General features: G+C 45.3%; 1 protein-coding gene across 1 annotated transcript in view; it reads left to right on the top strand.

The window, feature by feature from the left end:
• The first annotated feature begins 365 nt into the window (after nt 1–365).
• Nucleotides 366–23802, top strand: part of glis2b (GLIS family zinc finger 2b) — a 49973-nt gene continuing 26536 nt past the window's right edge. The window contains exon 1 of the mRNA XM_010889434.5: nt 366–1292. The gene's annotated coding sequence lies outside the window, so the exon portion shown is untranslated. The remainder of the gene's footprint in view (nt 1293–23802) is intronic.

Genomic DNA, 23802 nt, shown 5'->3' with positions numbered 1-23802 from the left:
CTATTTACTGTTACTGACACGCCCCCTGGTGGTAAGATTAGGTAAAACAATGTCACTGGTTTAACACCTCATTGCTCATATTTTGTGGCGCTCCACCTTAAGGCGGTGTATCGGATATATCCATGAACAAAACATGTGCACAATGCCTAATGCTACACTGCAAAACCTAAACCACAATCATTATTAATATTAATAAACCTAGATGTGTGCCGCCTACTACAATAGTATATATGCAGTTCATCTTGGCCCATAGACTACTTCCTGAGATTCAGGAGTCATCTAACATGAAGTTATAAAAGTGAAGTTCTCTTTTAAAGGAGAGTTAAGAGAAAAGCACAGCCACGGGGGACACAGAAGAGAGGAGAGTTGAGAGAGACTTTTGGAGTTGATCCGAGGACTGCCCATGTTGGATGGGCGGAGCAGTAAGCATGCGCTGAGCTGGCAGCTCCGGGGCTAGTCCGCTGCGCGCGAGTAGAGGGAGACACGGGCTGGCTCGGGTTCGGGTGTGCTGTGTCTGCTCGCCTCTCAGACGGCCGCAGGGTTACTACCACCGTACCACTCACGTCTTCTTGAGGGCTGAATAGGCGAACAGAAAAGAGCAAATAAGAGGGAAATACAAGAAAAGCTATAAGGACAACACCTCTGGTTATAACCACAGGGAGTCGGCATCTGGAAACGTAGGGAGCGAAGAAGACCCCCCTCGCGACATCTCTCGGCTCTGTATCGCACAACGCACCCTTCCTATAGGCTACCCCCTGGAGAACGACCACCCATTGAACACCCTACTTGACCAGCGTTGCCATTAAGCGATGCAATTGGAATCCATGACGAAATAGAACGGGTTATTTTGATGCATTTTATACGGTCTTTATTTTCCAAAACGGAACAGTTTAGACTACGGATACAGTTTCGGTGTTTACACAAGAAATTCACGAGTTTCTGGTGGCGTGAAATTTTCTCATCCCCGGTAATTGACAACGACACAAGGCTATTACCTTGTGTTGCTAGTGGAGTCTTATCATCCTTGTTTCTTTCCCGTTTAGACAATTGTCTTTTCTTTTTCTGTTTTCAATTTTATACATATGGCCTAGGAATCTACCGCCTCACTTGACACAATATATTTATTCAGACGTATCAGTTCGTTTTTACTTCGAACAAAGACAACGTAATTAAAAAGAAAACGTTTAAGCTAATCGAAAGGATTTTTTTTTTTTTTACAAATACACCGAGTGGAAAGTTTGGTTACGAAGAGGGAAGAAAGCTCTGCAATATCCACGGGATTTTTCTCAAAGGTAAGCCCACTGCCTGTACAACTCCCATTTAGAATTCCGTCTATTTCTTCCCTGTGTCGGGTTAAACTGTTACACTGAATGAAAAGAGGCGTTATCATATGCACTGGTCTGGTATATTTGATGTTTGTGACTGCGGTCATGCGTGTCCGATGGAGTCGGTGAAATGGGCAAGAGTTCAGGGAGGACATCGCGGGCTGACCCAATTTCTTGAGTCCACCGCTCTAACCCCGCGGTGTTGTCCAAAGCCGTAGCCGCGCTGTGGACTGTCATATTTTGTTTACTGGCCGTGGCGTAGGCGTACGTACACCTCTGCCTGTAGAATTTACTCCGATTGTGACAGGGTATCGTTCACAGGGCCACGACAGGTAGAGTTAAATGCTTTCAAAAACTAGAATTCGCCCAGTAAACACATCGATACTAAATGGGTGCCCAGGGCATGTCAAGGGTTCGGTTTCTGTGAAATGATGGAATGGGTTGTTTAGGACAAAACATTCTTGGTATGTTTACCATCGCATCAACTTACTGTCGGTATTTAATACCAGAAAAAATGACTTTTTGAAAACGCTGAAAACACCATGTCCTCTCATAACATCAGGTGAACAAACAGCACTCCCATCCAATAACAGCACTGTCATTAAATATCCCCATTGTTACCTTGCCAGTTCCCAATTTAACAAAACATATCTCAACCTTGCCCTCAAGGGCCAGGCACCCAAGCCAATAGCAGAACTGGAGGACCACGCTGCAGTGGGCAACTGGACAGCAGATGACCTGTGTGGGCAGAAGCCTGTATAAAGAAGCTATTTTCCTCCAATTAAGCAATTGCTCTGTCCCAACGCTTAATTGTGTGCACATTGCAGTGCGGAGAGCGGTATGGGGACAGAGCCTCTCTCCGATTGGCTGCCTCCCACGGGCCCCATTGTCCGCCAGGGAAAAGGGCTGAGGCCTGCCAAAGCAGAGTACAGCTAACAAACCCAAAGTGGAGGCCTGATCATTAAAAAGCATTACAATATGGACCCAGGCACATTCTGATTTTCTGAGGGGGTTTGGATTTGATGGGGTTGACTGTGGGGCTGGATGAGTTGGAATGTTTTCGAAGTTTGGGGTTTTCTAATCTATCGGTTAAGTGTGTGAATTTACTTTGTTCGTTTTAAAGGGGCCATTTGCAACCGTGCTGCTAGCATAAATGACCAGAAGACATCTGCAGGAGATGTTTTAAGCTGAGATTTCAAATGCATTTTTATACAGAACTGTGTCAAGTGCCTAAGATTTCCCCCATTTGAAACTTTGTGGTGAGTCTGCTTTAAACGTCCTCACTGCCAACCCTCCCACTGTAAACCTGGTCATCGGGAAGGGTACGAGGTGACAAGTCGTGTCGCAGAAGTCAGTATTGTAAAAGCTTTGAGGCAGGATTCTTACACGGTGCACCTTTAAACAGACGCGGTGGAGGGGGGTATGGGTGGGGGCCCGCTGGGGTTCTGTGGAAGTATTTGGGAAAGAGGAACAGGACAGTGAGGGAGGGAGACACGGGCTCCACTAGTCCATGCTCCGTCAGAGCTCAGGGGGACTTTGACTCTCCTGAAGAGTTACCTTCCCGAGCGGGCCCCATGGTTGCGATATAATCCATGACCCTGCTGTAAACTATGAAACTACTACAGGTGTTCTCCACATCTACGTGCACCCAAACACGCACGGAAACAAACGCACACCCACACACGCCGCTGTTTATCCAATCACGCGATGAGAGAGCAGTTAACCCCAGGGTCGGCTGTTTTGATCTGACAGCGGCATTGGTTATGTTGAGTCGCTGTCTATCATGATTGGTGGAGAGGTCATTTAGGTAATGATTCGCCTGCTGCTGCTCTCAGTCAAGCAATAAGACATTCAGTCAGCCAGTCACTGTGTCAGTTAATTAGTCAGGCAGTCAGTCATCCAGCCAGTCAGTCCACAGGCCAGATGTCCGATTGTTTATCTCTGTGGTAGTGTTCCTGTTCCAGTGTCTGACACCTCCGCACTGTGTGTCTGTTTGTATACACACACACACACACACATATTCAGCCTGGTGCTATGCATAGTCTCATCCTGACTGCAGGCTTGGCCAGATGTGTATGGATTGGACAGCTGTGTGAGGCAACAGTTTGCTCTGTACAGCTCTGACATTCCTGGTTGGGGAACCACAGGTTTGACACTGGCAATTAGATGGTCTAGCATTGCACTATGCTGAACTCTTTCTCTAGCACATCCCTCTGTTGGGGGCAGATGTACAATAAAGCAAATGATACAGTTCAAATATCCAAACTAACATCCAAACTAAACCAAATAGAAGAGGGCAGAAAATGTACAAGTGTTAAGTAATGTGTAATGTGTATGTTACAGGTGGGATAATAGTTGTGTGGGTACAAATGACAATTCTAAATGGTGTTCAAGCTGTTCAGTCGAGGAAAATTTAAAGAGTAAGGTAGAATGTGCAACCAGGATTTAGAGATCGCAGCAATGAGGTCCCTGAGGTAGACGTGTATGTAACAACTGTAAACAATTTAATTATGATGGCAATTCTAAATGTGCAAAGAGGCAAATTGAATGTGCAAGGTGCAACTGAAATGCAAGGATAGCAGCAGTGATGTTCCAGAGTTAGACATGTAACTGTAATAACTGAAAACCTCCATTATCAGACTTTGCTAGGCATTGTCAGAGTAGTACAAAGGGGGAGTAGTGCAACAAGGTCCCTGAGAGGCGGTAGGGTATGGTTAGTGATGGGTCACAGAGTTCCCAGCGTTCTCTGCGTCACAGAGTTCAGTAGGGTTACAGTAGATGGAAAGAAACGGTTCCTGAGGCTGGAGGGCAAACAGTTTGTGGGATGGTTGTGAAGGTTCCCTGATGATCCCAGGCACCCTGTGCAGACTCCGCTTGCGCTGGAGGTCTATGATGGCTGTAAGCTGGGCACCAGTGATGTGCTGGGCAATTTTCACCACCAGTTGCAGGGCCTTCCAGTCGGCGTTATTGGATTTTTATGTGGTTGCCTTAGCTGTTATTTTTAGTAGTAGTACAGGATTCTTGTTAAAACATAACCTAGACCTTTATAAAACATCAGCAACATGCCTTGCAGGGCAATTCAGGTTTACACAGCACATTTATCCTTTTGACATTTTTCGAAGCTTGTGAAAGTAAGAAAATATTCTTATTAAAGTATGCTGATGAAGATTGAGGGCAATTCCAGATGGCCACAAAACTAGTGAGGACTCTAAAGTTGTGCTCCTATGGGTCCCTCTGCCATGAGAGGGAAGACCGCTGCATTGTGGGAAAAGAAGGCGTCAAGCCCCTGGCTAGTGTACTGGACAGCCAACCACAAAACACATTGCTGGGTATAACCACACAGAATTTCAGAGCTTCCTCTCTTTGGGCCAAGTGTAGAAATGCATAATAAAATGAATGGAAGTGCTGTGTTGTCCCAAGATGGGTTATACAGGTAAGATATAAAGCATATAGCAGTCCTGTCTCACAGGGCCAAGCCAATTCTGAGTGGAAAAGCCATGTGGCTCCAAGATGGTGGGCAGTATTTTAAGAAAAATTGGGATTATCAACCAGGAATAACCAGATAGTAAAATATGAATTGAAATAAATTGAAATCACATTCCTGTTGTCTGGACTGCCTCCACTTCTGAAATTAAACCAAGCAAAACACCAACTGGCTTACAGAAGATGTATGACACTAAAGAATAATTGAAAAAATCCACTTACAAAAAGAGTTAGACGTTTTACTCCAGTGTAACATTGCAATATTGCTATATGTATGTTTTGAGGTAATTAGTAATTTTAGCTGCTTGTAATTTCATCTAGATGCTGGCTTCACCAGCTAGCAATGTTTATCATAGCTTCGCTCACAACTAAGGAACTGTCTTATTAGTTATCGGATATTCACTTATTGACACTCTTACCTAGAGTACTGTGCAAACGTTTTAGGCAGGTGTGAAAAAATGCAAAGTCAGTGAACTGAAGAAAAATCTAAATCATTATTCCAATAAATACTAAATGTATTTTCTCCCTTAATTTGTGCAGGTTCCCTATTATTTAATCACAATACATAACTGCTAAATTCAGTACACATGCACGCAGTCAAGGATTTTGTAGGCATATAGTCAGGCGCATGTTTAAACCAATATACAAAACAGGTGCTAATGATCATCAATTCAATATGTAGGTTGAAACACTCATTCGCTGAAACAGAAACTGCTGTGTAGGAGGGATAAAACTGGGCGAGAAACTGCCAAACTTAGCTAACAAGGTGAGGTTGCCGGAGACTGTTTACTGTCAAAAGTCATGCACCATGGCAAGACAGCTTTGCAACAAGACACAATGTAGTTATACTGCATCAAGTCTCTCCCCGGCAGACATGTCAAGGCAGACGGGTTTCCAGATGTGCTGTCCAAGCTCTTGAAGAAGCACGAAGAAACAGGCAGCGTTGAGGACCGTACTCACAGTGGTCGGCCAAAGAAACGTACTGCAGCAGATGAAAGACACAACGCTTACTTCCCTGCGCAAGATGTCCAACAGTGCCATCAGCTTAGTATTGGCAGAAAACTGTATGACCCTGTTACACCCGCCTACTTTCTGGAGAAGTCTGGTCAGACGTGGCCTTCATGGATGACTTACGGCCAAAAAGCCACGCCTTCGACGTGAAACCGAGGCCAGGTGACTCAATTATGCACGAAAATACAGGAACTGAGGTGCAGAAAAGGGGGCAGCTCTGATGAGTCAAAATGTGAAATATTTGACTGCAAAATATTTCACTAAAAACTATCTTCAGCGTAAAGAACTGAGAGTCCTGGAAGTGATGGTATGGCCCCCGCAGAGCCCTGCTCTCAACAGAGTCTGTCTGGGATTACGTGAAGAGAGAAGCAACTGAGGTTGACTAAACCCACAGAAGAGCTTAGTTAGTTCTCCAAGAGGTTTGGGCCAACCTGCCTGCCGAGTTCCTTCAAACTGTGTGCAAGGGTACCTAGAAGAATTTACACTGTTTTGGAGGCAGAAGCTGGTCACTCCAAATATTGATTTAGATTTTCTTTAGATTTTGTTAATTGATAAATATAAAAGTATTAACATTTCTTTTTTTTTAAGTGTTCTTATTTTAAAGCATTTTCTCACAATTGCCTAAAACCTTTGCACAATACTGTGATGAAATTTGGCTGAGATGAAACATCCATAGGAAAGTACTGTATGCTACCTTCGAAGGAAGTGGGTGAAAGTTCACACTACAATAGAAAAAGGCCCGGCGTCTTACTCGTTAAATTAGTTACTTTGTGAGAAGATGTGGAGGTTCACGGTTAACCATTGTAACTTAAAGGACCGCTGAAATGTATTAATGTAGTGAGTTTGGCCCTGAATTGGGGCAGACCTGTTGGAGCCGTAGCCCAGTTACACCGCACTGACAGAACTGAGAAACCCAGAGGCATTCGAATAAAACACTGGACTCAGAGTATTTCCTGCGCGGCTTTGTCAGTAAACCTAAAGCAGCTAGGGCCACGGCGTGGACAGTTGAGACGACAGCGAGTGTCTGAATTAATATCTCAGTCGGGGGCCAGAAGCTGGCAGTGAATTGCGGCGGTACTGAAAGGCGGCACAGCAGCAGGGGTCCAGGATTACAGCGGTCAGTGAATGGCGAGGCGTGCTGCCGAGAAGAGCACGCTGAGACAACCCACAGGACCCTTACGGGAACACTGCGTGAGGCACGCCACGAGAGTCCCCCCGGTGGCAGTGTGGCTCGACCACCATCACAAGCTCTGTTCTAGGATGTCCCAAAGCCCTCATAGACAGCTAATACTCGGTGATCTTGAAGGCTGTGGCCGGGGGTGAAAACAAAGGCAGTGCGCTCACTCAGACGGACAGGGAGTCAGGTAGCTCGTCAGATGTGTGAATTAGAGGCCTCGGGTCATTATTTCTTTGATAGTTTTAAATGCACTCAACGTTTGAAGACCGTTTTCGCTGCCATTCAGACATCATGTTTGGGTGTTTTGATTGTGTTGATTTAAAGGAAAACAGAAACGGTACCCTTCCCCGGGGATTACTGTGTGATAACTCCAGACTGAGGGCTGTCCAAGGTAAGGCAAAGGGGTCTGCTCAGAGGCTGGAGGGATCCATCACACCATAATCTGTGGCTTCCATTGCCCTTGTTGCTAACCCATTAGACATCACATCATATTATAAAAGTTGTGTCTGTGCCAGAGATTCAAAAGTGAAAGGTTGTTTTGGAGGCTGGACGGACCAACCTGTAGGTTTACAATAGTTGGGCACAGGGAGATAAGGTCTAATTGCTTCTTTCCTGTGGAGGAGAAGTTCATGAATTGCGTGGCTGTGCTGTGGGACAGTAGGCACGAATTGATCAATTCTTGGTGGACATGTGGGATTATTGTGAATAATTCGATGCCATCAAACAATGAGCATCAAGGATACAAACAGCCCGTTTTATAAGCTGCGATAACTCGCCGCTCTGTTTAATAGAAAGAAACGCTACTATTATTAACCGCTGTTTGAGATGTGAAGTGTACTTATCAATGTTTATCTGTTTTTGTGTATATCTTTTCCAGAAGGGCAAAGTGATTAGGGCTGCTGTGACATGTCTGTGGTAAGCTGCAGGGATTGTCCATGGGAAAACAGGATTGATGGTATAAGATGGTATCCCTGATTGGATTTTCAAGACTGAAGTAAATCCTGTTAAGTTGCATTTTATTTGTGTGTGAGTGTGTATGTGAGAGAGAGAGGCCTCCTAAACTCTTGCCTACTATACCTGTTCTGGTCTTGAGACAACTTGGACACCACCTGTCAGGGAAGGAAACACAATGACAATAGCAGGGATTATCAGCCGCTGCTTTGGAACAGGCTCCTCGATTAGGAGAATTTTTACCAACGAAACGTTACCGCGTTTAATTGATCACAGCTACGGTGGTGGAGCCTTCGTACTATCATTTGGAAGCATCGGGTGGAAACGAGAAAGTGTTGTTGTCGGAGTCGCACAGAAATACAGAGCGAGCGCGCGCGCGCACACTCCATATGGCGGAGAGCCTGTCTGCCTCCAGCCCAGCCACAAACTCATCCTGCTGACTGGGTCTCCCTGTTGGGAGATGAGGCAGGTCACATGATCAAGGCAGGGTAATCCCAGCGGTGCACATCAAGTGAGCAACCCACAGAACCGCAGCTGGAAAACATCACAGACAGAAGTCATGGCGCGAAGATGAAGATGATTTAGGTGGCTCCATGTAAATTCCTCAGTGGCGGTAATGGGTGCCAATGACGACGTTGAGGATATGGAAAGGGCCTAGAAGCCGTTGCAGTCATAGAGCCGGTGACCTAGACACAGGGTAGGCCTAGCCCGGGAATAAGAAAAGAGACTCAGTGGAGAATCTCAGCACACGTGACACGGTGGATTGATTTAGTATGAGGTGATTCTGTCTGATGTGGTGATGGACAGACGGACTCCTAAAGCCACCCTGAGAGTAGAGGCTGAACCACTATGAAAACCACTGCCAAACCTGACTCGCTTAAGCTGAGAACCTACAGTTTCATAGGGCTGGTTTTGCAGACACGGACCAAGCCTAGTCTAGGACTTAAAAAATAAGGTCAGTAGAGAAAATTGAGCTAGTTTTCTGTTGTTGTTGTCCAGGACTAGGTTTAATTAATCTGTGGCTGTAAAACTAGCACTTAGGCTATCTGAGTGTTGTTCTGGCTTCAGATCTGCCTTTTGAGTCACAAGTCTGATTATACAGACAGGTGGGAACTCATCCTGCATCAGCAAATGCTATATGAATCTGGGCCCAGGCCAGTAAGAACCACCCGTTTGGCTGGGCCCTGCCCTCTGCCCTTCCATCCCACAGACCATGCATACCTCTCCAGTTAAACGGTAACCACTAATCACAACGCAGCCTCACCGTTTCCTCCTGGAACAGACCATTCATGTCCTCTGGGGTTGTTTTATGAAACCACCCCCTCCAGGGTATCTGCAGTATTTACTGTAGCCCCCTGTTCTGATCACTTGAGTGGGGTGGGACATGCCAGAAGGGAACAGCTCAAGTCTGGAACTAAAGCAGGACCTAACTAGGTCTCTCCCCTGTCCTATTGGATCGGTTCTTTTGCTTCTTGTCCGCAATGCTGCTTTTCCAAAATAAACACAGACAATTCTGTGCCTCACCCATGGACACCACTCTGCCCAACAGTACCTCATTTCCCTCTTCCTACTCTAACTCCTTTTCTCATGTCCTTCCCGGTCTTCCAACCTTGTGTGTTTCTGGGCTGAGAGAACTTGAACTCTGAGCCATCTTAAAAACAATACACAGACCAGACCACTTACGTGGGAGGACGACTGGATCGGGAAAACATTTGACTATGAACCCATAAGAGAAAAAAGCCTGACTGAAAAACAAAAAGTAACAGGACAAATCAACAAAAAGGAGGGAATGGATAGGTGTCTACATATAGAGTTCGCAGAACCTCTAAAGCTGTGTAAGCTCTACCATTCGAGCTCCTAAATAAGTAGGAATAGTTTTGTGACATTACCATCAGTGACATTACCCTATACATAACCTCAACCATAACATCATTACCAAATGAGAGCTCTTCACTTGGAGCTGTCTCAGGAACAGGAGCTGTCAGAGATCTACTATATGTGAGCTCCAGTGTGAGCTCTACCCTGAGCTCTAAGCGGTGGGAGCAGCAGCAGCTAAGCTGGGGCCACAGCTGGTTTGTATTATTTACTTGCGTGGCCAACACCCTCCCTGACTTCTCCGGTACACAGACCCACACTATTATATAACTATTATAGTGCTGTGGCAATGAAATTAGCAAATATGAAAGAGCCATGTGAATATATGGTATGTGTTTGTATGGTTGACCCAGTGAACAGAGAGAGAGTGTCAGTTAATGGTGAGTGTAAAGATGCCAAGGAGAAAGAGAGATTGAAAGAAAGTGATTATGTTAGGAGGTGGGGAAGGACAGATGACGAGAGAGAGAAGGAGGAAGGTAAAACGAGTATAAAAAGAATGGCTAGATACTATCATGAAACCTAGCTGCCGACGCTGACCCAGAAAATGGAACTGCAAAGTTTCAGTATTATTTTGTAGATATGAACCCTATGTGATCCAAAACTTGCATAATATTCATTTGGTATTCAGTATAATCAAATTAAGTGTCACATTTTAAAAGCATAGTACATTATGTATTTACAGTGCCTTCCATAATTATTCAGACCCCTGACCAATTTTCTCATATTACCGAATCATGTGGGTTATTCTGTAATTGATGCATTGAAATCTCTTATATGTTTCAAAACACTCTTCTTAAAGTGACTCGTTTTACGTAGGGAAAATTTGGAAAAAAAAACTGAAATATGTTTCTTGCGTATGTTTTCATGGCCCACACATTAATGTTTGGTAGAGACAACCTTTGCTGCAATACCAGCTTGAAGTATGTACAAGCATTGCACATAGTGTTGAAATAGGAAACTAGAATCGAATAGTGCCACATATACTCAATGGGATGTTTACTTTTACTGGGCCACTGACCTTCGCCTTTTTGTTCTTGAGCCACCCTAGTGTCACCTTGGTGTTGTGCTTTAGTGAACTGAAGCAGGTTCTCTTGCAGTATTTCCCTTTATTGTTTTAAGCATAGCTCTTGATATGGTTGGCTGGTGCAACGTTTCCCAGACACTTTTTCAAAGTGATTCTCTCACAAGTCTGTCTTGTTTGAGTGCTAAGTTTTGAGTGACAGCCTTTTCTAGGAAGTCTTTGGGTGATGTGATGCAGCTTCCACTTCCCGATTATTGATCCAATTGTGCTCACTGGGATATAACACTTGGAAAGGATTTTTCACCCTTTTCCTGATCTATGCATTTGTATTACTTATTTTCTAAGGGCTTATTTACATTATGAGAAAGAGAATAAAATACTAGAAAGACTCATCTGAGTTTGCATAGCCATTTCCATTAAGTTTGAATTTACACCAGCAAGTTTGAGATGTACTACTCAGGACTGAAGGCGTCATTCGCAGGCATATGGAGAGATGAGTGCGGCACTGTGCAGAAAGTTTAAAGTTGCGACAAACTTGTCTTTATACTTGCAAACCTCCCGACAGGGCTCTATCAAAAATGTGGTGCGCTCTAACTCAGAAGATTGGGTCTTGAGCATTAGATTTCTGTAAGATTACACTTAATCTAGAGTCTCAAGTCTTATTTGATATGTCTTGGAAAATGTATCATAATGTAAATAAGCCCTAACTTCTGTAGAATACCCATTGGTCTAAATTTTCCTTCAGATTCACTGCCAAACAGGACAACTTTTCCACAATTTGCCAATGGCTTACTTTCTTCCTGGAGAAAGCATGCCAGTGAACAAAACACAGCTCCAAGATGTAGATAATGTATCTGATGCAGTATGGCTATAATTAGTAAGACATGCTTTAATCCAAATTAACATTCTGACATTCTGTTGAAACTATTTTAAATTTGTAGTCTGTTTGACAGTGGAATATGTTTCATGTTCTCATATCGATGCCACACACGCTGTTTAGAAACAGAGAATGTGGGTTTATTTGGTTCAGTTGCCCTAACCATGTGTACTTTTTTTTACCCCCCCCCCATTAAACAGAGGGTAAGACATTTGTGAGGTAGACAAGGCCTTCTCATGTCTGGGCTTGGGCTTGGCTCTGTGTCCTCCTAGGCCTGGCCAAACCCCATTCCTGTCAGCAGCAAGCTCCCTTTGAGGCTCTGCCCTTAACCCCTCCTCATTCTCCTCCTCCACCTCCTCCACCCACTTCCAAGTCCTGACTCCCTGTTATTGCTTCTCACTCTCTTTAACTCCATCCCTCCTTTTCGTTCCCTTTCTCCTTCCCATCACTCTTTCCCTTCCCGCTTCCCCTCCTTCACTGCACCCACCCTGTTGGCTTCCTGTGATTCCAGCTCACAACTCCCTCTAATTCACTACCTTCTCTTTCGAATTCTCCCTTTCTATCCTCTCTTCTTCAGTCCCTCCCACTTTCCATGTGTTCCCAGCTATAGAATTCCAGCATTGCATAAGACATTATTAATCTTATAGAGAGAAAACAGTTTGGCCTGTAACTGTTTACCCTGTGTATGGCTTTAAAGGGATGCTGCCAGCACTAATTTTATTCATATGTACCCCATAGCCCTGCCAGTGAGGGATCTTACATGGACTTTTTAAATTGTGCGCAGATGTCATGTGAATGAGCGTTCACTCAGCCCCTTTGGTTGACAGTCGTTGTAGAAATGTACTTCGAGTAGAAAAATTTGGACTTATGTATGTCAAGTGTTAATCCGAATATGATTGTCAGATGTTATAGAAATAGAATGGCTAGATATGCCAGTCCACTTGTGTTTGGTGGTGGATGGACCCGCACGCAGCCCACTAACCAGCTGATATTGACCTAGTGAAGATGTCATATGCTAGATCTTGGATGCTGGTTGGATAACGGAAGTGACAGTACCCTTCTGTCCCCCCACTCTTTTACAATCTCAGCTGACTCACACACTCATAATGTCTGAGTCCCAAAACCTCTTCAACGCCCAGCTGCCACGCTGAAAATACTGTTGTTGTTTTTTCAAACGCATAAATATGTCATGTTAGCATACACTCCAGGGCGCCATACGTTTCTAAAAGAACACTCTTTCCTCCATATTTCCTTTCAGAAGATAGATGAAGTGTTTAAGTATAAAACACAGTAAACAGACCGGAGTAGGGCAGTCTTCTAGGTTTTGGATATGTTAAACCCAAAGTAGCAGAGCAAAGATGGAAAGCAAGATTATAGCTTTTTTTTTTAACAGCCATGTTTGCAAAGATCTTTCTAGATTATCAGACACACACACACACACACACACACACCCCTCCCATACAGGCTCTCCCCTGCCTTGTTGGCTTTGCAGCGGCAGACCTCCCCCGGAGGCGGCGCAGCAGAAATGAGTACAAGGTCAGAGAAGGAATGTGGAGGACTGGCACCTGCCTAACCCCTTAAAACACAGGGACGAAAATGCATGGATTCAGGGGCCGCAGGTGGTGTTCTGGGGCTTTACGTCAGGCGGCCATACCGGGGCTTCTTACAGATATGGTGTGGAGCGATATGCTTAGGAATAGTTGCACGGTCACAGTTGAGGTTGGAGGACCTGTGGTGAATGAGGAAGATGTGCCTGTTGAGTGTCATGCTTACACTAGGGAGGATCCATTGAAATCCACGTGAAGGTTTCATATGCACAAACAACTGTGGCTGAACTCTCCAGGAGATCTGTCTGTGCGGCCCCCCCCCCCCTCCCTCCCCGCCCTCTGCTGAGAGCCAGCCAGCTGTAAGCCACTGGGTAGTGTTCCAAAAGTCTACTCTCTCCCACGCAGTTAACAGCCTACCGGCCAGGGGATTAGCGAGGGCGACTGTCGTATGGAAAAAGTGGAAACTGTGCACGACGAGGAACGACACCCCAGGCCGTATTTCTGCACCAGTTTGGGAAGGGGGACGAGTGTCCAGGATATGGAGGCTCTGGCGGTGACAGCACGAGGAACGGGGAGTGGGGGGTCCCTGTCCTAGGGGGGGTACTAGTCGCACAACATGACATGCTTGTGTATGCGTTAAATGTAAACACACCCTTAGAAATGAACGTGCACAGAGGCACACACACAGACACACACTCAGACACACACCACAGGGCTGGCTAAACCTCATGCTGTCTGAGTTCAGTCCAGTTTGGTGCTCTGTGGGCACATAGGATACTCCAGCTTTTTGGGGGTGTGGCCATTCTCAGTTGCAGTCATTTCCTGGACTAGGATATTATGGCACCACACGCATGAGAAAGAAACTAACCGCCTTCCCATCTTGAGTTTCTGCACACCACAGTCACACACAGACGTACACACACACACGGACGGACGGACGGACGGACCCGGGCACACACACCCCTTCTCTTCATCGGCTGCAACCCAATAACCCAAAGAACATTCTCCTCTCCACTCCCTGGGAAGCAGTGTTCTTCTTCAATAGGTGGGGTAATACGATAGGAGCAACAGCTTTATGCAACAGCGCCTCGGGGGTGCCACTGTGGTGTCAAGAGATTTCTCTGCTGTTGGACACGGAAAAAGTAGGGCTGGCGTGACCTTTCAATTCAAGATTCAGGCATTGTACGCCCCCCCCCCCCAAATCCTGGGGGGAACTGGGTGAAGAGGACACCTGCGCGCCAGCTATGCTACGCTAGCAGTCAACATTAAAGGGGAGGGCTTGAGCACCAGATGTGCAGTGGGGGGCTGGCTGGCCTGTGTGTGTGTGTGTGTGTGTCGGGCTCCCAAAAGCCAAGCATATTGAGACGGGAAGAAAACAGGAAAAGGGAGAAATGCAAAACAGCAGAGAGCAATTAGCCGACAAACTGACGTGATGGGGCCGTGTGTGTGTGTGTGTGTGTGTGTGTGTGAGCGGGCTGGGGTGGTCGACGTGGAGCGGATGGGTGAGAGAGCCAAACAGAGAGCATGCCCCGATGCATTATGGGAGCTGGCTTTTTGCTGCGTCTTTAAAAAGGGGTGTGTTCTCAGTGTTACCTCTGACCACAGTCTCTCTGACTCCCTCTTTTAGCTGGTCCCTCTCATGTACGCACACATGCATGTAGACCATGGTAGCACGCACACACACACACACACACACAGTACTCTAACTCTGTGGGCCTGCCAATTTCACTGTAGTCCGTGTGCTCCCCCTCTTGTCTCCCCTCGCACAGGGCGCCTGGCAGCCAGACAAGGTCAACATGACAGCCTTTCTCTCCCCCTCTCTCCCTTTATCTCTCTGCCTCTCTTGCTGTGTCTTAGTTCAGCTGAGCGACAGATTCCTCCTTAAACCAGAGCCTTTCATCTTCTGCAGAGGGGGAGAAAGAGGGAGAGCGACGGGGGAGGGGGTGGGGAGAAAGTGTGAAGAGCAAGAGGGAGAGCGAGGTCAAAGGGAGAGGACAGAGAGGGGAGAGACAGAGAGGAGGAGGAGGACAGAGAGGGGAGAGGAGACAGAGAAGGAGAGCACAGAGAGGGGAGAGGGGAGACCGTGAGGGGGAGGACAGAGAGGGGAGAGGAGACAGAGAGGGAGAGGATAGAGAAGGAGAGGACAGGGAGGGGAGACACAAATAATAGGCAGATCAGAAAGAGAGGAAAAGCAGTAGATTGACAGATGCTGAGAGACATATTGGGGGGGGGAGATGGCAGGAGATGGATAAAGGGGCGTGATGCTGTAAATGGGTGCACTTGGCTCGGATTTATCAAGTTGGCATGAAGCTTATGTGACAAACCCTGGGAGAGCTTGAGAGAGGTGTCAGATAACGGCAACATGCATCACCTGTTTACTACATGAAACGGTTACTTGTACAAACATCAACAACTATGAAAGGATTTCGCTGTAGTGAGGTTCATAGGAATAACCTGTCTGTATCGTCCATTAAAGGTATACTTTGGGATTTTGAGATTTGGGGTAATTTCCTAGTTACCCAGAGTTACACAAACTGATGGATACCATTTTTATGTCTCAGTGCGCACTTTGAAAAAAGTTGAGGTGTGGCATAAATTAGCTTAGCGCAATTGCTGGTTCTCAAAGAGTATGTAATAAACAGCTATTCACAAATACAGAGAAATTCCTGAAAAAGATAGTTTTCTAAGTTTATATTTTAGCTGTACACTCAAGGCATATGAAAATAAGAATAAAACATTATTATGAGGCAAAAGTTTCAACACTTATTTATTTTACTAGCAGAGAATAACGGCATTGTCAGAGTTCCCTCCCCCCATTTTATGTGAGCATAAGTAGTGGGACATTTGGCCCACGGTTTCTAATTGATCAGGCGTTTCCTGTTGTATTGATTGTCCACACATAAAAGAGCTGTGAATGTGTAGTCTGAGTTTCATCCTTTACTTTTTGCCTTTGGAGTCTGTGTTTGAGTCAGTAGGCATAATCCAACACAAAGAATTCTAAAAAAATATGAGGAACTCATTCAGAACCAGAGCCTGAAAATATAGCATAGCCAAATCATTAGTTTGGAATGTCCTGAAAAAGTAATAAATCCGTGGTGTCTTCAGCAATTGGCAACGATCAGGTCAGCCAAGGAAAAAACACCAGTTGATGACAGTAAAATGACCAGTCATGTACAATAATCCTAAAATAAATGTCAGTTTAATCACCAACATCTCCCGAAAACAGGGGTGAAAGTGTCAAAATCTACTTTTCTCAGAAGACTTCTTCAGCAGAATTGCAAAGACTACACTTCAAGATGCAAATCTCTGATCAGCGCTAAAAACAGAAAGGCCAGATTACAATTTTCTAAAAGTAAAGAGGTCAGCCAGTACAGTTTTAGAACTGAGTTTTATGGACAGAAGAGATGATGTTTATCAAAGTAATGAGAGGCAAAAGTGTGGAGAATAAAACAGACTGCAGATGATCCAAAGCACAACCCCTCATATGTGAATCATGGTGGAGGTACCGTCATGGCATGGGGAGGCATGGTTGCCTCTGGAACAGGCTCATCTTTAATGAATTCAGAAAGGTACAGAAGCATCTTGGCTACCAATGTACTAGAAAATGCCACCAGACTCATTTGGCAGCGATTTACAATGCAACAGAACAATGACCCAAAACAAAATGTCAATGTAACCAAGTAGTTCATCTGGGTTTTTGACTGGCCAATGTCAATCTTCTGATTTAAATCTGATTGAACATGCATTTTTACTTGCTGAAGAGGCTGAAGTCAGAAACTCCCCAGCAACAGCTCCAAATGACTGCACTAAAACTTGGCAAAGCATCCCAAAGAACCAAGAAATTGGGTTATGGAACTTTGACATTGTATCACCCTCTGCTGGACCCCCGGGCCAATCTGCGAGCACGATTTGAACCATGGTCTCGCAATGATGCAGCTAACTGCAGACCTCCATAGGCTTGAATGGGGGCGGTACTTGCAAAGAGTACGAAGACTTACTACTAGCACCATTACCATTAGGAGTACTAATGCCACAACTTCCCCTTCTTGAATACTTGAAGACTTGCAAGCAATCCTACATTTGCTTCAGTAAACTCCCATGCCTAGTTGTATATTGATTAGACGCTCTATGCTCCACCCCCATTCCACCTTTCTACGACCCATGGCAGACAACTGAAGACAAACCATCATTTATTCCAGGAGCATTTCATGGCTGAGTGGTAAGGAGTCGAAAGGAGTGTAACCATGGTTCTCCATGAAAACACACCAAAAACATGTTTGCTGCAAAAGTGAGGCCAGTACGTTTTATCTGAGTTCACCCCCCTCTCTCACCCGCCTCTCATGGTCGCTCCAGACCCCCTTCTCTTCCTACCCTCTATTCCTGGCCCTCCCTACCTTTTCTCCCTCACCCCTTTCCTCTCTCACCCGCCAACCTTGACAGATCCAGATGCGTTGTATCCCCTCCATGTGTTCCTCCCTCGCCCCTTTCCTATGTGAACATGGTGTGGTGGCGGTAATGTGGTGACGCCTCTGCTCTGCTGCTTGGCCAGCTCCAGACTCCAGACCCTGTGATTGCACGCCGGAGTCGGAGGATTGCATCACAGCCCGAGTGCCTGTGGGGAGAGGCCATGGGAGCTGACTGACAGAGAGAGAGGGAGAGAGGGAGGCGAGAAGAAGAGGGAAGAGGAGGGACAGAATGACTAGATAATGGTATTGAGAGGGAAAGAGGTAGGAACATGGGAGAAGAGGTTATGGAGGGATATAAAAAGAAGACTGGTATTAATAACTCACCGAGAGATGGAGGGCAAGAGAAAGGAATGGCTGCCTGGGGGGGGAGATAGGGATGGGAAGAGGGAGAGAAATAGAGAGAGAGTGGAAGTAGGCAGGAGAGTGAATAGGGATTGGGACTTTTCTCAAAGGCGGAGAGAGTGAGACCGGGTGGGGGGAGGGATGTGTTAGTGGGAGGTCAGGGTGGACGGGGGTGGGTTCCTCCCCCTCTCTGTCTCCCTCTTTCTGTCTCTCTGTCTCTATCCCTCCCTCTGTCTCTATCCCTCCCTCTGTTTCCTTCTTTCCCTCCCTCTTTCTCCCATCCTCTGGGCTTCACCCTGTCTCCCTCCCTCCTCTTTCTGTCTGTCTCCCTCTTTCCCTCTCGGTCTGTCTCCCTCCCTCCTCTTTCTGTCTGTCTCCCTCCCTCCTCTTTCTGTCTGTCTCCCTCTTTCCCTCTCGGTCTGTCTCCCTCCTTCCCTCTCGGTCTGTCTCCCTCCTTCCCTCTCGGTCTGTCTCCCTCTTTCCCTCTCGGTCTGTCTCCCTCTTTCCCTCTCGGTCTGTCTCCCTCTTTCCCTCTCGGTCTGTCTCCCTTTTTCCCTCTCGGTCTGTCTCCCTCTTTCCCTCTCGGTCTGTCTCCCTCTTTCCCTCTCGGTCTGTCTCCCTCTTTCCCTCTCGGTCTGTCTCCCTCCCTCCTCTTTCTGTCTGTCTCCCTCTTTCGCTCTCGGTCTCCCTCCCTCCCTCCTCTTTCTGTCTGTCTCCCTCTTTCCCTCTCGGTCTGTCTCCCTCTTTCCCTCTCGGTCTGTCTCCCTCCTTCCCTCTCGGTCTGTCTCCCTCCTTCCCTCTCTGTCTCCCCCTCTGTATGTCTCTCCCTCCCTGGTGTTGGACCTGCTGTTTTCCTGCTTTCTGTGGTGCTCTTTTGTATTGTGGGACCAGCTTGTTGTGAAATATCCCACATTATTGTCAGATTACTCACAGCATTTCAAAGGCTCCACTACTGTTGCGCTAAGTGCCTAAAGCGCTATCTAGCACCAGCGGAGGCGAGCATCAGGGGGCTAACTGTTTACATGTGACTGTTTGTATAATAGGATATTTTCACAAACTTCATCAGTGTATTGGTGGTTGGCAGGTTGGTGATGTTGAGTTCATATTACTTCAAACAGGTTGAAGTGTGACATGAACTTCTAAATGCGTGTGCTTGATTAAATGTACTCGTTGCACTCACACATGCCCATTTTGAAAAACACATTTGCACGATCATTGAGACCTAGCTGTAGTATTTCCCCTTATGTCCCCTCCCTCTCCCCTACACATCCTTCCTCCTGACCCAGATTTAGATCAGGTCAGTCAGTGGGTTGTAATCCAGGCAATGATAGACTGAGCGAGTGTGAAAACACATCTGACTGTGCTCTGTAGCTGGGACTGAAATGGCCATGTCCTGACCTAGACCCCGCCGGGCCCTGTTAACTGGCGGGGAGCATGCATTTTCACTAAGTTGAAGTTAGTTGTAGTCATTATCTTTTAACCTAGCCTTTTTGGGTGGTTGGGGGGGGGGGGGCGGGGGCTGAAAATGTATTAACCGAGTTTCACAAGTCGCAGCCCTTGTGAAAATATTCAGTGCGTTTTCCGTCGAAACTTGAAAAATATAAATTGCAACAGTATTGGGACTTTTGATGCGTATGTGCACCACTACTAATCCGTATGTTAGTCTGGGTCATGGAAAACTACTGACCCAGTGTCCTTGGGTGGAGCCAGAGAACACACCTTTTAATTCTCAGTCAGTTAGCATCACATCTGAAAGGGTTTCTGTTATGATTGAATGTCTTCTGTCAGAGGGTTCCAGCAATAAACGCTCAATAACTAGCTGCTGTCTTTGCTTCAGTGGTGTCCGTGTTCGTTCAGTCCCCTAACATGCTCCTAACACCTGATCTCTCTCTGGAATTGAAGTGGGAGAGCTGTGGCTGGGGAACTGTGGCTCTGTCTCTTTCAGTCCCTCTCCTGTTGTCGGCCGGTGTTGTCCTTTATCATGTAGGACCTTCTAGTGTTGTCATCTGTCTTTACTTTCTTTCCCTCGTCTGCCTCAGCTCCTCTTCAACCCCCCTCCCCACTCGGTTTCCAGTCTCCTTGTTATGTAAGGGTCTATAAGTTCCTTTGTGTGTTGATATTGAGACTGAAAGAGGAAGAGCGATGTATAGACCAAAAGACCGAAACACAGAGACTTCAGGGGTCTTGGGTCACAAAGGACACGGATCCCTTCCAGAATGATGACATGAATGTTGAAAGACAATGAGAGAAGGAGGGGGACGCGGTGAGAGGGAGGGTAGAAAAACACAAACAGCAAACGGTGGAGAAAGGGGGAGGATGTCGGGCGAAAATGGAGAGAAGGAGGGGAGAGAATGTGAGAAAAAACGATTGTGAGAAAGGGAAAGGAACGTCAGAATGAGGGAGAGAGAAAGAGGGAGGGTAAAAAAGAGGCAGAGAGAGAGGCCCAGTGGAGGAGTGGAAACTGAGGTTTCCTGTCTGAGGAGGTGGCTGGCTGGGGAGGAAAAAAATCTCTCAGCTCAGGGTGTGTGGGTGGGTGGGTGTGTGTGGGTGGGTGGGAGCATTTGTGCGGTGCGTGCGTGTGTTAGTGTTGAGTGATGGGCCAGGGGAGGACGGACTTGGTGGACTGTGGTTTGGGTGTCTATGTGTCAGGGGAGGTTGGGTCAGTCCTGCCCTGAAGGGATCATGGAGAAGTGGAAAAGTGAGACATTACTAGAAAACGACAGAAAGGAGAAGTCCAATGTTGTTCACTGGTGGAATGCCAAAACCGTTGCTTGGTTACCAATCTATTTGGTTGTTCTCTGTTTGGCCTGGAAATGGACAGTACAAACAGGACAGGGACAGGCTTGAATTTGGCTAGATTTGTGGCCAGCATATTTAGTGTTTACTGAAGATATTCTCTGCAATCCTGTGCTAGGTGCAGGGCCGTAGCCAGGAATCCTGAGCCCCCTGAAGTGATATATGCCTGGGCCCCCTTGTTCATAGATTCTATTAATATAATGACGATCAGTGGGCCATGCCAGGCCTTGTGCCCCGAGAATCAAATCCTCCTTTCCCCTGGTTAGCTACGGCCCTGCTAGGCGTATAACCTGGCTAAACCTGATGGAATGCTGCACGGACACTTAAGTCATTTCAGGCAGAAAAACGCCACGTACATTGGTCAAACCATTCTCAGAAACAATATGTAATTGCAAATCATATTTGGTCTTGGTGTATAGGCCGTCCTCTTTCAGGAGAATCTCATTAGAGAGCAGGCATCTATCATTAGGACGATAATGACAAGTGAGACACTCTATATTCTATACAAATCCTTCCTGACAGAAATGCTGCAGAACTTGAACGCTGAAGGCATGTGTGGCGATGTTAGAATAGCAGAATTAGATTTGGCATATTACAAAAAGACATTAGCAACAAAACCAAATGCATACAGTGCAAGGATGCCATTGGTGAAATATCAGTGATGTGATCACTTGAGGCATACTCTGGTTTCCTGTCTGAACAGGCATCAAATTATTCAAATTATTTAGCGGATGCTCTTGCCAAGTGCCTTAAGATAGCACATATCATTAACACTTTACAAGTATAGTGTCATAATATGGTCATAACTCTGTCATAACCATGTCATAACATGAATAGAATGAATAGAATCCCAATAAACTGTGTACTGGGATATTATCCTAGTAGTCTAGTGAAAACAGACTGATGGGTATGAGGGAAAACAGACTTGTCCCCTCAGTTGGTAGAGCGTGGCACCTGCAATGCCAGAGATGCGGGTTTGATTCCAACATGGGCCCAGTACAAAGAAAATATGAAAATGTATGCATTTACTGCTGGTAACCACACTGGACAGGCGCATCTGCTGAATTACTCAAACATAAATGTACTTTGACTGTGATATGTGGGTAACACTGTACTTGAACTCTGTCGTAACCATGTCATAACACATTTCAGCTGACATAACATGTCAAATCCTGCCATAACATGGTCACAACACTGTAATGACACATGTATTTAGAAATATTATGACATTTTGTTATTTTTTGACTGGTCATGACACCCAGTAAAAATCTAAACATGGGTTTTGAGGGTTTCAATATTACTATTACAGTATCAGACTTAACTTCTTACCGTTAACTGGAGATGGTATAGGGAGGCTGGAGTGTTAACCATTGCAGTATTATTTATATTAAATCAGATAAGTCACCTCAATTATAAAATAACAAAGCTGTTTCCTCAACCCGTAAACTGTCTATGGACAAGCAAGCAAGCAAGCAAGTTTATTTATATAGCACAATTCATACATCGAAGCAATTCAATGTGCTTTACAAAGAAACATAACACAAATATGTGAAAGTACAATAAAATAAAAACAAATGCTCAAATTAAAACATCAAAACAAATGAAAACATAATAATAAGAAAAAATACAATAAGAAAACATATAAAGTTTAAAAATGAGATAAAATCATAGGAAGCTATTAGGCTAAACAGTGTGGTTAAGTTTAAGTGCTCAGCCATAGGCACGTGTTTTTAACCTGGATTTTAAAAAATTATACAGGTGCACGTGTAAGATCTCCTGGTAGTTTTTTCCAGTTTTGAACTGCATAAGTGCTAAACGCAGCTTCTCCATGTTTAGTTTGGACTCTGGGCTCTACTAGCTGACCTGTGTTCATGGATCTAAGAGCCCTGCTCGGTTTATATTCTTCAAACATATCATAAATGTATTTGGGTCCTAAACCATTCAGAGATTTATAAACAAAAAGCACCACTTTAAAATCTATTCTTTAACTGACTGGAAGCCAATGCTAAGATTTAAGAACCGGAGTTATGTGCTCTGTTCTCTTGGTATTGGTTAACATTCTAGCAGCAGCATTCTGAACGAGCTGCAGCTGTTTTACAGTCTTTTTGGCGAGTCCAGTTAAGAGGCCATTACAGTAGACATCCCTACTAGAGATAAAAGCATGGATGAGCTTCTCTTGGTCTTTTTGGGACACATAGCAATCAATACCTCTGTGGCCTGTTTTTGTCTTAGATACTTTCTGAAAATGTCTCAACATTTAACTAACCCTAACCCTAAACCATGTTATCTTTTAACATACCTTTAAAGTCATTAATTTAAGTCAAATACAGTTTGATTGCAGTCATCCTTACGTTTGCTTGGTCTATGTATTAAATCCATGCAATTTCCTTGCATGACCTAACAAAATAGTCAAATGTTTTTGCTGCAATGCATACGTCCTAGTTAACATAATTAGCTACATGTGGTAATAAAAAGGCTACTGTTTGCTGTTAACATACAATTTATAAGTCTAGCTTTGAAATAACATTTTAATTAATTAGTTTTGATAAAACTGCTTAAGTAAGCTAGATAATCATGTTAAAGAAAAATACCACAAGCTTCTCTGCTTAACTTCAATTACATACTACCTGTAGCAAAACCGCAAACTGGGGAAAAATTGACACACAGGTGTATAGAAACGCAGAGCCTGTGATTGGTCCTTGGATTGCTGGTGGAAATGAAATTGAGTTATCCCTGAAATACCTTGAAGAAGTTTACTTTGTTTAGGACTGGTCAATAAAAGAGCTTTGAAAATGACCCAACTGCATTTCTCCCCACACACGCTAGTGGAGTTTCCTGGTTCTACAAAGGGGTGCACGTTTTTGTTTTTGCCCTAGCACTCACAAACCTGATTCAAATTGTACCCTTAGCACTTACACACTTGACTGATGT

Source organism: Esox lucius, chromosome 11, assembly GCF_011004845.1.
Source record: "Esox lucius isolate fEsoLuc1 chromosome 11, fEsoLuc1.pri, whole genome shotgun sequence".
NCBI lineage: Eukaryota > Metazoa > Chordata > Actinopteri > Esociformes > Esocidae > Esox > Esox lucius.
The sequence above is the reverse complement of the archived record's forward strand: the minus strand, read 5'-3'. Positions and strand labels throughout refer to the sequence as shown.